Source organism: Manis pentadactyla, chromosome 10, assembly GCF_030020395.1.
Source record: "Manis pentadactyla isolate mManPen7 chromosome 10, mManPen7.hap1, whole genome shotgun sequence".
NCBI lineage: Eukaryota > Metazoa > Chordata > Mammalia > Pholidota > Manidae > Manis > Manis pentadactyla.
Genome location: NC_080028.1, coordinates 29,080,631 through 29,093,134, shown reverse-complemented (window position 1 = coordinate 29,093,134; position 12,504 = coordinate 29,080,631). Strand labels below are relative to the sequence as shown.

General features: G+C 37.2%; 1 protein-coding gene across 13 annotated transcripts in view; it reads right to left on the bottom strand.

The window, feature by feature from the left end:
- ATP2B1 (ATPase plasma membrane Ca2+ transporting 1) overlaps window positions 1-12,504 on the bottom strand; it is a 126,323-nt gene that overhangs the window by 61,304 nt on the left and 52,515 nt on the right. For 2 of the 13 annotated variants that reach the window (XM_036890080.2, XM_036890081.2), the window contains exon 3: window positions 10,793-10,928. The exons of 10 other annotated variants lie outside the window; for them this stretch is intronic. The gene's annotated coding sequence lies outside the window, so the exon portion shown is untranslated. Of the gene's footprint in view, window positions 1-10,792; window positions 11,727-12,504 lie in introns of those variants that run through there. One more of the 13 variants, XM_036890087.2, reaches the window with a different exon arrangement.

Here is a 12,504-nt window from a genome sequence, read left to right as displayed (position 1 = left end):
CTAAGGTGGGCACCATAATTTGCTTTTCTAACAAAGTCCCAGACATATTAGCACAGCGAGAAAACTGTGAGAACCACTAGACAGGAGAATAAGCTAAAAACTTTGAATTCATACCATTGAGGATGCCTGGTTGAAAATCCACTTGCCTTGGGTTCAATTTGCAAGGATGGAATACAGATTCTTTAAGACATTTTCTTTCATTGCCTATTTCTTCCCACTTCAGAAATCCTCCTTGCTTACCCAGTTATTACCAATTTACTCATCTCCTAGGCAAAGTGAGTTCCCTCCTATTTGCACATCAATCATTACAACCCAACTTCAAACACTAGAGAGGTGCCTATCTGATAACATCCGAGTTTCCACACCCCAAATTTGTTGGCATCTGAATATCACAACAACCCTAAAATAAATTATTATTTAATAGATAAAATAATTAAGATTCCTACATCTTAGGAATTATGTGGTAGGGGCATGTGTGTTGTCATTCCTCTGGTTTCCACAAAGGAGTTTTCCTCCACAACTTAAGGCCTCCTATCCCACCGGTTACGACAGAGGTGAATAAGCTGCTTGACAGGAGATCTTCCAAGAGTGACTAGACATACGTAGTTTCTTCACCTCTGCCTTCTTCTGAGTGCCAGATGTCTGCAGAACTAATACATTCTGATCTGGGTCATTAGGGGCAGAACCCCAGGTTAAAAAACCTACTATTCAGAGGCAGTAAAGAACTGTTTAGTTTTGGGTTCAACATTAGAATTTTATTGTTGTCAACAAAAAATAAGCCCTCCATTTCAGGTTTTGTCGATAATAAAATTAATGTTTTTATTTCTATGTGCCAATCTGTGTTTTTTCTTTTAACAGAATTCAGGCAGGAAAAAAGGGTATTATTTATTGGGTGCCCCTAAATTTCTCAACAATAAAGATACATAATAGTTCTAATACATATTAGAGATAGGATTTGACTCTATTTGTGACTCCAAAGTTATGTTCCTTCCACTATACTACCTCTACTCTGTCTTATTTATTGACTTGAAACAGAAACTTCCATAGGTCAAAAAACTGTCAAATAATACCAGATGTACCAATTTATATAGTAAAATCAGAATTCAAGAGGAATTATAGTGGATATTTATTACTTACCACCTCAGCATCCTTTTCTCCCACTTTTCGGCAATAGCCTCGTCTTTCGGGATCTGCCCTCCCCCAGATCTCAGTGTCCTCCACATGAGGGTTCATTCCCATACCCAGACATTCCCAGGGCCACAGTGATGACTGGTTCAGTAGTGTGCGTGTGACCCTAGAGCCAATAGGTGGCAATGAGGCTTCTGCTGTGACTGTGACTCAGGGGCAGAGACTTGTTTCTTCTTACTGAAGTTAAATTTGAGATGTGGAAGCCTCTGTGAACAGATCCAGGAGGGAAGGAAGGAATGTGCCTGTCAGTGGTATAGTATTACTAATCATGTCCAGTTGCCTCACTGTTTAAAGAAAGAGGAGCCCAGGCAAAGCACCAAATGCAAATGAGCCACTTTCCACAAGCGAACTGTCTGAATTGCTGATGATTGACAAACTACCTGGTGGTTTGTTGCCCACTGCTAGGTCATCTATAGTCTCTTGTAGTATTTTCCTGTCTACCTTCTCTTTACTCTTCATTCATCTCACTAGTGGAATGACAAGAATGCTAGGAACAGCACAGAAGTTCAGCTTCTCACTTGTTAGCTACCACATTTGACAACTGAGAGAGACATATTATTTTGGATTGAGGTACAACAGAAAGTAGAACATTTATTTTGCTTCTCTAAAATATTTGATCTTCCATTTGAAAAGTTTAAGAAGAAATGTTGCTATGTGGAAGCTGAGGTCCCAAGAGGGGGATTTTAAAGAAAACACAGCTAATCTATGAAGGACTCTAGGCTGACATATCTTATCCCAGAATTCCTAGATGATGTCTCTGATCAAACCACTGTTGGGTAGTCTTTGAGAGATCATGGAAAAAGAGGTAGTTCAAGACTAAGGTTAAGCAAAAATAGTAACAGTCTTCAAAACGAAGAATAAAGTGGATTCCAACTGACACATAAGCTTTACTGTGAATAGGCAGGGTCCCAAAAGAAGACAAAAGGATGATTGTGAGGTCCTAATGAGAGCACATTGAGAGACAGCTTTGTTAATACAACTTCAATTCTTTCTTTCACAAGGTCACTTGATTTGAAGATCATGCAAAAGTTATATGGATGTACTCATACTCAATAATGATAACAAAAATCACATGACAGAAAAATTAAAAGATATACAGGGGAATATTAAATTAAGGAATGAAATATGAAGGTCTAAAAATGATTATTAATATTATATAGTAACATGAGATTCCTGCAGGCAAGCTATGGATAGAAGATATATGCTAATATAATTAAGTGTATTAGAGCAGCAGAACAACCTGGAGGGTATTTTTTTAATGCATTATTAGGTCCCTAGTTCCTGACTATTCTAAATTTTCGTTAGTGATCTGAAAACACAGATGTTATGTTTCTCTCATCTGTAGATGACTTGAAGTTAGGTAAGTTAGATGACAGAATTGGTATCCAGAAACACAGGTGGGAACAAGAGGCAGTGCAAAAGTATGGCTCCTACATTTAATTCCAAAAACATAACTGTACAAGTATGACATATAAAAAAATGCAACAGTATATATAGAAGGGTAAAGGTTCAGTTTATTCAAAGCTCAGTATGAACTGACTTGATGTTAACTGACATGATGTAAATGCTTCCCCCTCCCACCTGCAAAGTGAGTATGCTCTTAGGCAGCAACGACAGGAGTCTACCATTTAACAGAGAGGTAACAGACCTATTCCCATTTGCCTTGGACAAACACACCTATTTCAGGCTCATCTATAAAATACAGATAAAAGAATAATAGTGCATACCTCGTTAAATGTGTTAATATATGTAAAACTACTTGAACTTAGCAGAGCACACAACAAATGGTAAATACATGTTAGCTATTTTATTGTTACTTAAAAATATCTGCAGATACAGTAGGCAGAGAATAATTCCCCACCCTCAAGATGAAGGGGACCATCAACCTATTTCAGTTAAGTGTTTAAAGAAATAAGATTTTGAAACCTAGAGGAAAAGTGAATTCCTGATGATAGTCTACAGAAATGAAGCTCTGCTATACAGATAAAGCATATGACTGAACACATAAAAAAGACTGATGAATGAAAGAGAGGCACCAAGTTTTTTCTTTATCTGTATTACAGATAACAGGTCTAAATTACCATGGAATACCTACTGTAAAGCAATTAATAATAAAGAGACTGTTGAACAGTCAGAAAACCAGTCCACTGAATAAATGGAAGGAATTTAGTCTAGGGGAGGAGTACACCTGATAGCTATCTTCAAACATTTATAATTTTATAGTGCAGAAAAGTAATTAGATATATTCTGTAGAGTTCTGGGAGGCACAGCTGGAATGACATTAAAGTTACAGAGGGCAGGGAAACAAAAGCAAAAATGAACAAGTGGGACTATATCAAGCTGAAAAGCTTCTGTACAGCAAAGGACACCATCAATAGAACAAAAAGGTACCCTACAGTATGGGAGAATATATTCATAAATGACAGATCCGATAAAGGCTTGACATCCAAAATATATAAAGAGCTCATGCACCTCAACAAACAAAAAGCAAATCAATTAAAAAATGGGCAGAGGAGCTGAACAGACAGTTCTCCAAAGAAGAAATTCAGATGGCCAACAGACACATGAAAAGATGCTCCATATTGCTAGTCATCAGAGAAATGCAAATTAAAACCACAATGAGATATCACCTTACATGAGTAAGGATCGCCACCATCCAGAAGACAAACAACAACAAATATTGGCAAGGTTGTGAAGAAAGGGGAACCCTCCTACACTGCTGGTGGGAATGTAAATTACTTCAACCATTGTGGAAAGCAATATGGAGGTTCCTCAAAAAGCTCAAAATAGAAATACCGTTTGACCCAGGAATTTCACTTCTAGGAATTTACCCTAAGAATACAGCAGCCCAGTTTGAAAAAGACAGATGCACCCCTATGTTTATTGCAGCACTATTTACAATAGCCAAGAAATGGAAGCAAACTAAGTATCTATCAGTAAATGAATGGATAAAGAAGATGTGGTACATATACACAATGGAATATTATTCAGCCATAAGAAGAAAACAAATCCTACCATTTGCAACAACATGGATGGAGGTAGAGTGTATTATGCTAAATGAAATAAGCCAGGAGGAGAAAGACAAGTACCAAATGATTTCACTCATATGTGGAATATAAGAACAAAGAAAAAACTAAAGGAACAAAACAGCAGCAGAATCACAGAACCCAAGAATGGACTAACAGTTACCAAAGGGAAAGGGACTGGGGAGGATGGGTGGGAAGGGAGGGATAAGGGGGTGGTGGAAAGAAAGGGGGCATTATGATTAGCATGTATAATGTGGGGGGAGGCATGGGGAGGGATGTGCAACACAGAGAAGACAAGTAATGACTCTACAGCATCTTACTACGCTGATGGACAGTGACTGTAATAAGGTTTGGAGGGGGACTTGGTGAAGGGGGGAGCCTAGTAAACATATTGTTCCTCATGTAATTGTAGATTAATGATACCAAAAAAAAAAAAAGTTAGACAGAGGGGCATATTTTTGGCTAAACAAGGCAGAACTCTGTAACAAGTTATCCCAAACTGGAATGGGTCAGTAACAGTTAATTTTATGTCAGCTTAACCAGATCACAGGGTGCTTAGATATTTGGCCAAACATTATTTGTGGGTATGCCTGGGAAGGTGTTCTGGATGAGTTAAGCATTTGAATAGGTGCACTGAGTAAAGCATATGGTCCTCCCCATGGTGGGCAGACATAACCCAATCCATTGAGGGACTGACAGAACAGTAAACAGACCCTCTCTATACCTGACTGGGTGAGCAGAGACATTAGTCTTCTGCCCTCAGACTGGGAATTACACCTGTGGTTTCCCTGGTTCTCAGGCCTTCAGACTTGGAACGAATGATGCCATGGGCTTTCTGGGTCTTTAGTCTGGAGAAAGCATCAGGTGGGACTTCTCAGCCTCTCTAAATGCCTGAGCAATTTCCTCAGAATATATCACTGTATACACTTCCTATTGATTCTGTTTTGTGGAGAATCCTGACCAGTAAAGGGTCCCTGGGTCAGTCAGAACTTCCTATCCCTGGAGTTGATCAAGCAAGATACTGAAGAATGTATGGAAGAGTGCTCAATGCCTGAAGATAGCCCCATGCCCTTTTGCGACAGTTATAATCTTTGAAAATCCATTCCTATTTTAAAAGGTAACTACATCGGTCTTGATGCAGTAAGCATGCTTTATACACATGCATGCAACTGACTTCCTGTTCAAGACCCCATTCTCCACTGATTCTGTTTAGCTTTTAAAAATCAAGATTCCTTTTAGGCAATTACTTCCAAGATAGCATACCCCAGACAAAAAAAGTTATTTTTTCTTGTATATAATGTATAAAAGATACCATCTAATTTAAAGATCTTTCTTTGCTAACTGTGCTCATAAGCTTAGCAAAGTCATTTGATTAATTTCCACCCTAAATTTAAACAAACTGGTTACAAATCAAAGGTAGTTTATTTGTTAGAAATCTGTCCTTTCATTTAAACCTTCACTGGTTTCTTAAAATATGCTTTGAGTCAACTAAAACTCCCAAGTAATCTTGATATTTTTCAAATCATATGCAATTCATAATGAAATTTCAAAACTAACATACCTATTTGCTGTCCTCTTACTCTTCATTTTTCTAATAGTTACACATTTTATAACTAGTATAGTGCATAAATTACTTTTGATTTCACACATTCTTTCCCAAGAAAACCCACAGTTCTCTTAAGGTATCCACACTGAAAGAGCTCAAGGAAATGTCTTTGGCTTTTCATCTGATATCCTGAAATAATTTAAGTATTAAGTCAAATGCCTATTTAGTAGGTCAGTGAATTTTAAAAAATAAAAAAATCAGTATTTACCAAGTTCTTAATCCATGACTGGTTCTTATTGGAACAAAAATTATGGGCCCTGGACTTGAAAAATAAAATCTTCTAGAAAGATAAAGGTATCATTTCATTTATGTAATAAGAGAATAATTGTTTAAAAGTTTCTAAATCAAAATAAAATACTAACCTTAAACAAATTTTAAAAAGGCATCATCATCCTGTTAATGGTTATAAAGGAAAGAATCACAGAATTGAACAGCTGAAAGGGATGCTGGTGACAAAATCCAGTTGTCCATGTAACCACTGAAACCAAACACTGATAATAATCTAATTCCAAAAAGTATAAAGATGCTTATAAAAAAAGAAAGCATTCAATATTCACAAAATCCTTAAAAAGAAGGGTAAAAGACTAAATTTAAATTGGTGGGGTAAATTATAATAATGTGTAGGTCTTAGGGAGGCTATTCCCAGGGAAATAACTGGCACTGTACTTCAAAATAGATACTGACACCCTAAGCTGTCAGATGCACCATCTGACTGACAAAAGGCTAAAAAACTGTTTTTAACTGCAGCCTTTCAAAAAAGAACACTCGAGAAACCTCCATTTTCTTAGTTTCTTTTCTTTCTTTTAACATAAAAATTAATTCAACTCCCTTTATCAACAAGTACTTGTGAAAAGAGGGATAACTAGTTTTATATAGCTGTGATTCACTGTGGCTGCTAACAGCATTTTGACAGAGAGCACTATCTCAGAAATTAAGAAATCCAGCCCTGCGCCACCCACCCTACCCTGGCCCACTAGATACAGTGTGGATACAGAACGCCGCCACCCCCTGGGGACTTGGACAGTGTAACTACAATATAATTAGCCTAAATATAAACCCATTATATTAAAATTTAAAGACAAAAATACATGCTTTATTCATCTTGGATCTCCCTATCTTAGCAAGATGTACTATGATCTTTCAATCTTATAAAGTCACTTTCTACAGAATAAAAAATAAGCTTATACCTGATTCCCACCCTAAAAATTTTAAGTCTTCCAACAATTACAGCAATTTTTAATAAGATGATAAAAATTTACCATAAACTACTAAATATAAAAGTAATGGTGGGTAATACCTGACTAATGGCAGAAGGAACAGTCTAAATACTATGCATATCAAAGAGTAGATATCTCAAGATCATGAGTGGTGGGGAGTTTCTTCTTACAAAGTTTTGTTATATTCAAATTATTTCATTAAAACATTTGGAAGAGCCAAGGGATAACTCAATTTTGACAGTACTCTAAAATCACATTTTTCATTTCTTAAGTGGCATAAAAGAAAGCATACAAACTGCATAAAGGAGCATGAAGACTATAAAGCTTGTTTATGAAGGTAATTTACATGAGGTGAGTAAAGAATGACACATGGAAACAAGAATAAATTCACCAAACAGGATTTCACTTTTACAAAACTGATAAAGCAGGAAATAAGCATTGTCTACAATGCCTTTCTTGGTTTCACAGGATTCATAAATACCATCACTGTGTGTCTGTTGACTAAAATTAATCCCACTCTTTCTAGTAAGTTATTTAACATCTACTAGACTCTTCCAGAGGCAGAGAGTAAGTACAATAGTTTAAAGAGCAAGTTACAGCTGCTGCCAGGGACAAATTCAGCATGACCACTTTAACAAATCTCTCAGGGTGGGGAACAAGTAGATTAGAATAGTTAGTAGAGGCACTAATTTGCTGTTCTATTATAGCATTTATCACACAGCTGCAATGATCTGTTTACCTCACTGTTTTCCCCAATGAACTGTGAACTCAAGGCAGGATTTGTGCCATTTACTTTTAACCCCCAGCAGAGTCTGGAATATAGTAGGTGTTCAATGTTTACTGAACAGAAATTGTTCCTGTTTAAACCTTAAGCTGAAGATCAATCTGAAAAACAGGTTTTACAATAGTCAACAATAACAATCCAAAAAGAGCAAAACAAAACCTCATAATCCTATATTTAAAATAATATCCTAGATGTGTGTCATGAGTTAAGAGAAAGTCATAGTATTCAAGTTTTCAAACCATCTTTGTATACAAAATAATATATAAGCTTAAGTTTTCTTTATGTCTTTTTAGAGAACAGAAGTAAAAAGATTTTCAGATGAATTATACAATGACTGCTACATAGCAATGGTTTTTAACCAGGGTCCTAGATCCTTGAAGCCATGCAAATAATGCTGAGTTTCAGTATTACATAAAGCCTGAAGGAAATGATAAATTTACATGAGAAATAATTTGTTAGGATTACCCAAGCTAAATTAAAGTCATACCAAATCAGTATGTTAACAAAGCTCACAATTAGATACAAATAACAAAGAAGAAAAAGCTTACTCACAAGGGGCCATCTGGTCAAAGAATCCTCAGCCCCATGCTATCATCCTCTCTGAGATTTCCTATTTCTACCTTATCTGCATCGAACTGACAGTTACAGAGGAACCAACTTCAATCTAGGGGCTTCTCCTGTGCTGCACTGAAATTACTTTCCAAGGTAACTACTGACCCCTCATGTTCCTAAATCTAATGCACATATTTATTTAGACCCTCTTATCTGACCTACTGGCAACCTTTGCTACTGCTAACCACTCCTTGGATCTTGAAATGCTTTTGCCTTAATTCCTCTGATGTTTGATTCTTGTTCTCACCGCTGGCTGCCTGCTCTCATTTTCCACTGCCTGTTTCTCTTCTTGAGTAACTGTCCAGGGAATCAGTGGGGAGGAACTGGGTGTCACTGTAACCCTAACCATAACTATTTTCACCTGGTTTTAGCTCATGAGATCAATTTATAGATAACAATTAAAATTCATTTCCATGTGTACTTAAAAGGTTTATTTTTTTGTTTCTCTCATAGTTCAGAATTTCACAATTCAGTTAAAATGGTGAAACCACACTACAGCAGTCTGGCTCAGTCAAAGGGTGAATAACATCACCTGGTTTCCTTATCCTAGCCCCAAAGACGGCTCCTATTCCCCAGTCTTTAGTTTATAAAGAAATATGTCAGCCTGAAGCAGAATAGGTTCAATAAATTGGAGATTCATACCCCTCCCTGGGGCTGTAAGGCAATTACTCTTGCTTTTGATAATGTCATTTAAAGCACAGATTATTTGTTTATGCCAATAAAGTACTTAATTAACAGGAGTATGTGATAAAATTTTAATGTGAATGATCACAAACACAGATATCTTGAATTTCACTATAGACATTTTAAATGCTTGATGGTCAAGTCTGTTGGAATCATCTTATCCCAAACACTGATAACTGTGCCTCCTGAAGGGCTGTCCTAGTTTTGCAAGGTTGACTTACACAGTCAAAAAACCCAATCCCTTTGAATTTACTACAACCAGGATAAATTTAAAAGTGTAGGGTCACATACTGGATTATTAAAATCATTTATGAATTAATGCTACATACTACAGATCAGGGTTTCTCAAACTTCAGCTTGCATCAGAAGCCCCTGAAGGGCTCCTTAAAGCACAGATTGCTGGGCCCCAGCCCCAGAGTTTCATTTTGGTACATCTTGGTAGGGCTAAAAAATTTACATTTGTAATTTCTCAGGCAATGGTGACGCTGATGCTACTGGTCTGGAGAATGTACTGTGGATAGTAAGTGTGCACTCAACTGTGACAATGGAAAAAAACTGCTGGATTACCACCTTAATCCAAAATTTCCTAAGCAAATTAATCATGTTTCTTTATTAGGCTCTTAATTTGCATGAATAATTGAAATAGTCAAAAAATGCTCTGAGCTTTTAAATTGTTTTAATTTTAATACCAAGTATATTGATATACATATACTGCAAATAATTTGACTCATTCAAAGTAAGAAATGTGGAAACTAACATTGCTTCATTTTGAACATATGGGAAATGGTCTTAAATACCTAAATTTGTTAAAATTTAATACTTTTAATGGAGAACCACAATTTAGATACCTACCTTTCTCCTGCTCTTCCCTACAATGAGCTGTCCTTTGTTTTTTCTCCTATTCTATTGCTTCATTTAGGCATTTCAAGAATTTTTATCCTAACAGTAATAGTTTCCTAAATAAAAGATAAACCTCTGAAAAGCTCAAATATAAGGAAAGTTAATTTTATATAATCCTGTACACCTTACCACCAAATGTAAGAACATATTCTATCTCCAGTTAAATATGAGAACAAAATGTTCTATCATTTTCTAGTTTTACTGGTTTTGAGAATTTCAGCTATAGTCAAGGAAGAGATTTCTAAATTAAAACTGCTTTTTTCCCCTTCTGTTCAGGAGCTAGAAGGCAATATGAACACTTGAATGTCACACCAGCTGCTCCATCAGCCTACTCAGTTCTTAAGAGCTTCTATCCTGTCAGTTCACAAGAACCTACGACCTACACTTAAATGCTTAAGGAAACAGGATGCTCATTATGTCACCGAACAAGCTCACAAAAATAAAGTTGGCAATATTTAGGGAGGCATAACTCTTAACTGTAAATTTAACATGAGATTTGTTTTCTTAATTAAAAACCCTAGGCCTCAAGGATTATTTACCCAATATTTAAACAACTGAAGACAGAACTAAGGGCGGAAAACACTTTTCCATTTCTCTAATCTCCTTTTTATTTATACAGTTTGATAGTTGATGGTCTTTTGCAATTTCCAGCTGAGGTTACTAAAGATGGGCTCAGTAAACCAATAGTCATTTTTGCAACACAAAGAACCTGTCTGAAAATAAGTAAGCCATATTTTAAGAAGTTAGGCAAGAATTTGATTTATAGTGAGCTCACCGAAGTGCAAAGAATATGGACATTGGGAGATGTGTTGAACTGTAAACACTCCACCACGTCATGATGATCCTTCAAACTCTCTGGTTTCACACAGTTCTGACAAGTCATTCCAAGACTGATCTGTATCTCGTGAATGCTATTCAAGGGTAGAACCACACACGACAAGTCATCATCATGTGTAACTGTTGTACTTTAAAGATTTCTTCTCTGGTATAGCATCTCCCCTTATTTCTCCTTACTTATGAGGAGTATTGGGTGTACATTCTGAACTCCAGGCTCAAAGGCACAGTCAAGACCCCTGCTGATCACACCTACCTCCCTAAAAAAATCTAACTTCCCAATGGTCAGTGACTTCAATTTTGCTCTTAATTAAGCCTCACTTGATCTTTCACCCTCCTACTAGATGGATACCTTTCATTAGCTACCCCTGAGTAGACATACCATCTGGCAGGGCGATGCTGGTTAAAATTTTTTTAACTGAGTTCTTTGTTCCATTGGAAATGAATTTTTCTCAGTCATATATGACCCCTGACACATGTCTAACTGCCTATCATGTTCCTCCTTCTTTCCAAGCTCTTAAATCACTGCAGCTCTTTTTTTTACCCAGGATTCTCACGTCAGACCTTGATTTCCTTGACTGTCATGGCAAGCCACTTAGTACTGGTTCCTAACCAGTATTTCCTGATACATTCTAACACATAAAACACCATTCCCTCTCCTCCCCACCAAAACAAGCCTCTCCTGGATTTTGTTAACCAAGTAAGTTATCCCTTCTTCATGCCTCCTTTCCCCACACCTCTTAATAAGGTCCATCCTCAATGCTTCTTGGTCAGCCATACTCACCCTGACCCCCTGGCAAATTGGATCCATCCTCACATCCTGTGTTGGCTGCTTATGATGATGAATGACCTAAGGTTTCTTCTCAGTCCCCATTCTCCTACCCCAGATGGGCTGAAAGGACCACTATTTGTCTTCATTCATATATGACTGAGGGCAGGATGGTCTTGCTCATTTCTGTGTCTCCTAGTGACCACTAGAGCAGCTACACCCTGCCCACAGAAACTACTCAATATGGGGTAACTGAACTGAACTGGAGCACGTGTGGCATTCTCCTGTAATTTTGTGTCATTTGACAGTGTTCTTCCTTCCTATCTATTATACTGATTACTTAGTTCTCCCAGGCCTCTTCCTTAGTCCATATTCCTTGGCTTTTAAAATCTTTACTATACAGGCTGAGGTTATCACTCAGGGATCCATCCACAGACCTCTCCTCACTACAACCTCTCTATTGGCAGGTGATACCACATCATGATCTACATCTAAGACCTTGATCAAGCCTCAGGCCTGTGTTTTCAACTGTTAATGGAACATCCCATTTGAGAATCTTGCACATCAGTCACTAATATTACACTGGCCCTTCCCAAACCTACTGTTCTTCTCTGGAGTTCCTACCAGTCCCAAACATATGTTAAGTTCTGTGTCCAAGGCTCTTTCTTCAAGGAGTTTATAGCCTAAACGAGGGAGAAGACAAGTACACAGGCAAATACAATTAAGTGTTGTAGAGTATCATGAAAGAGTTGGTGAACACAGAGGGATAAAGTGTTAAATGGGTATAATGGTTTCAAGAAAGGCTTCACTGTCGAAAAGATACACCTAAAACTGAGGCAGAGTGAGGTAGGGTCGGAAGTGACTGAAAGCACAGAGGTGTGATT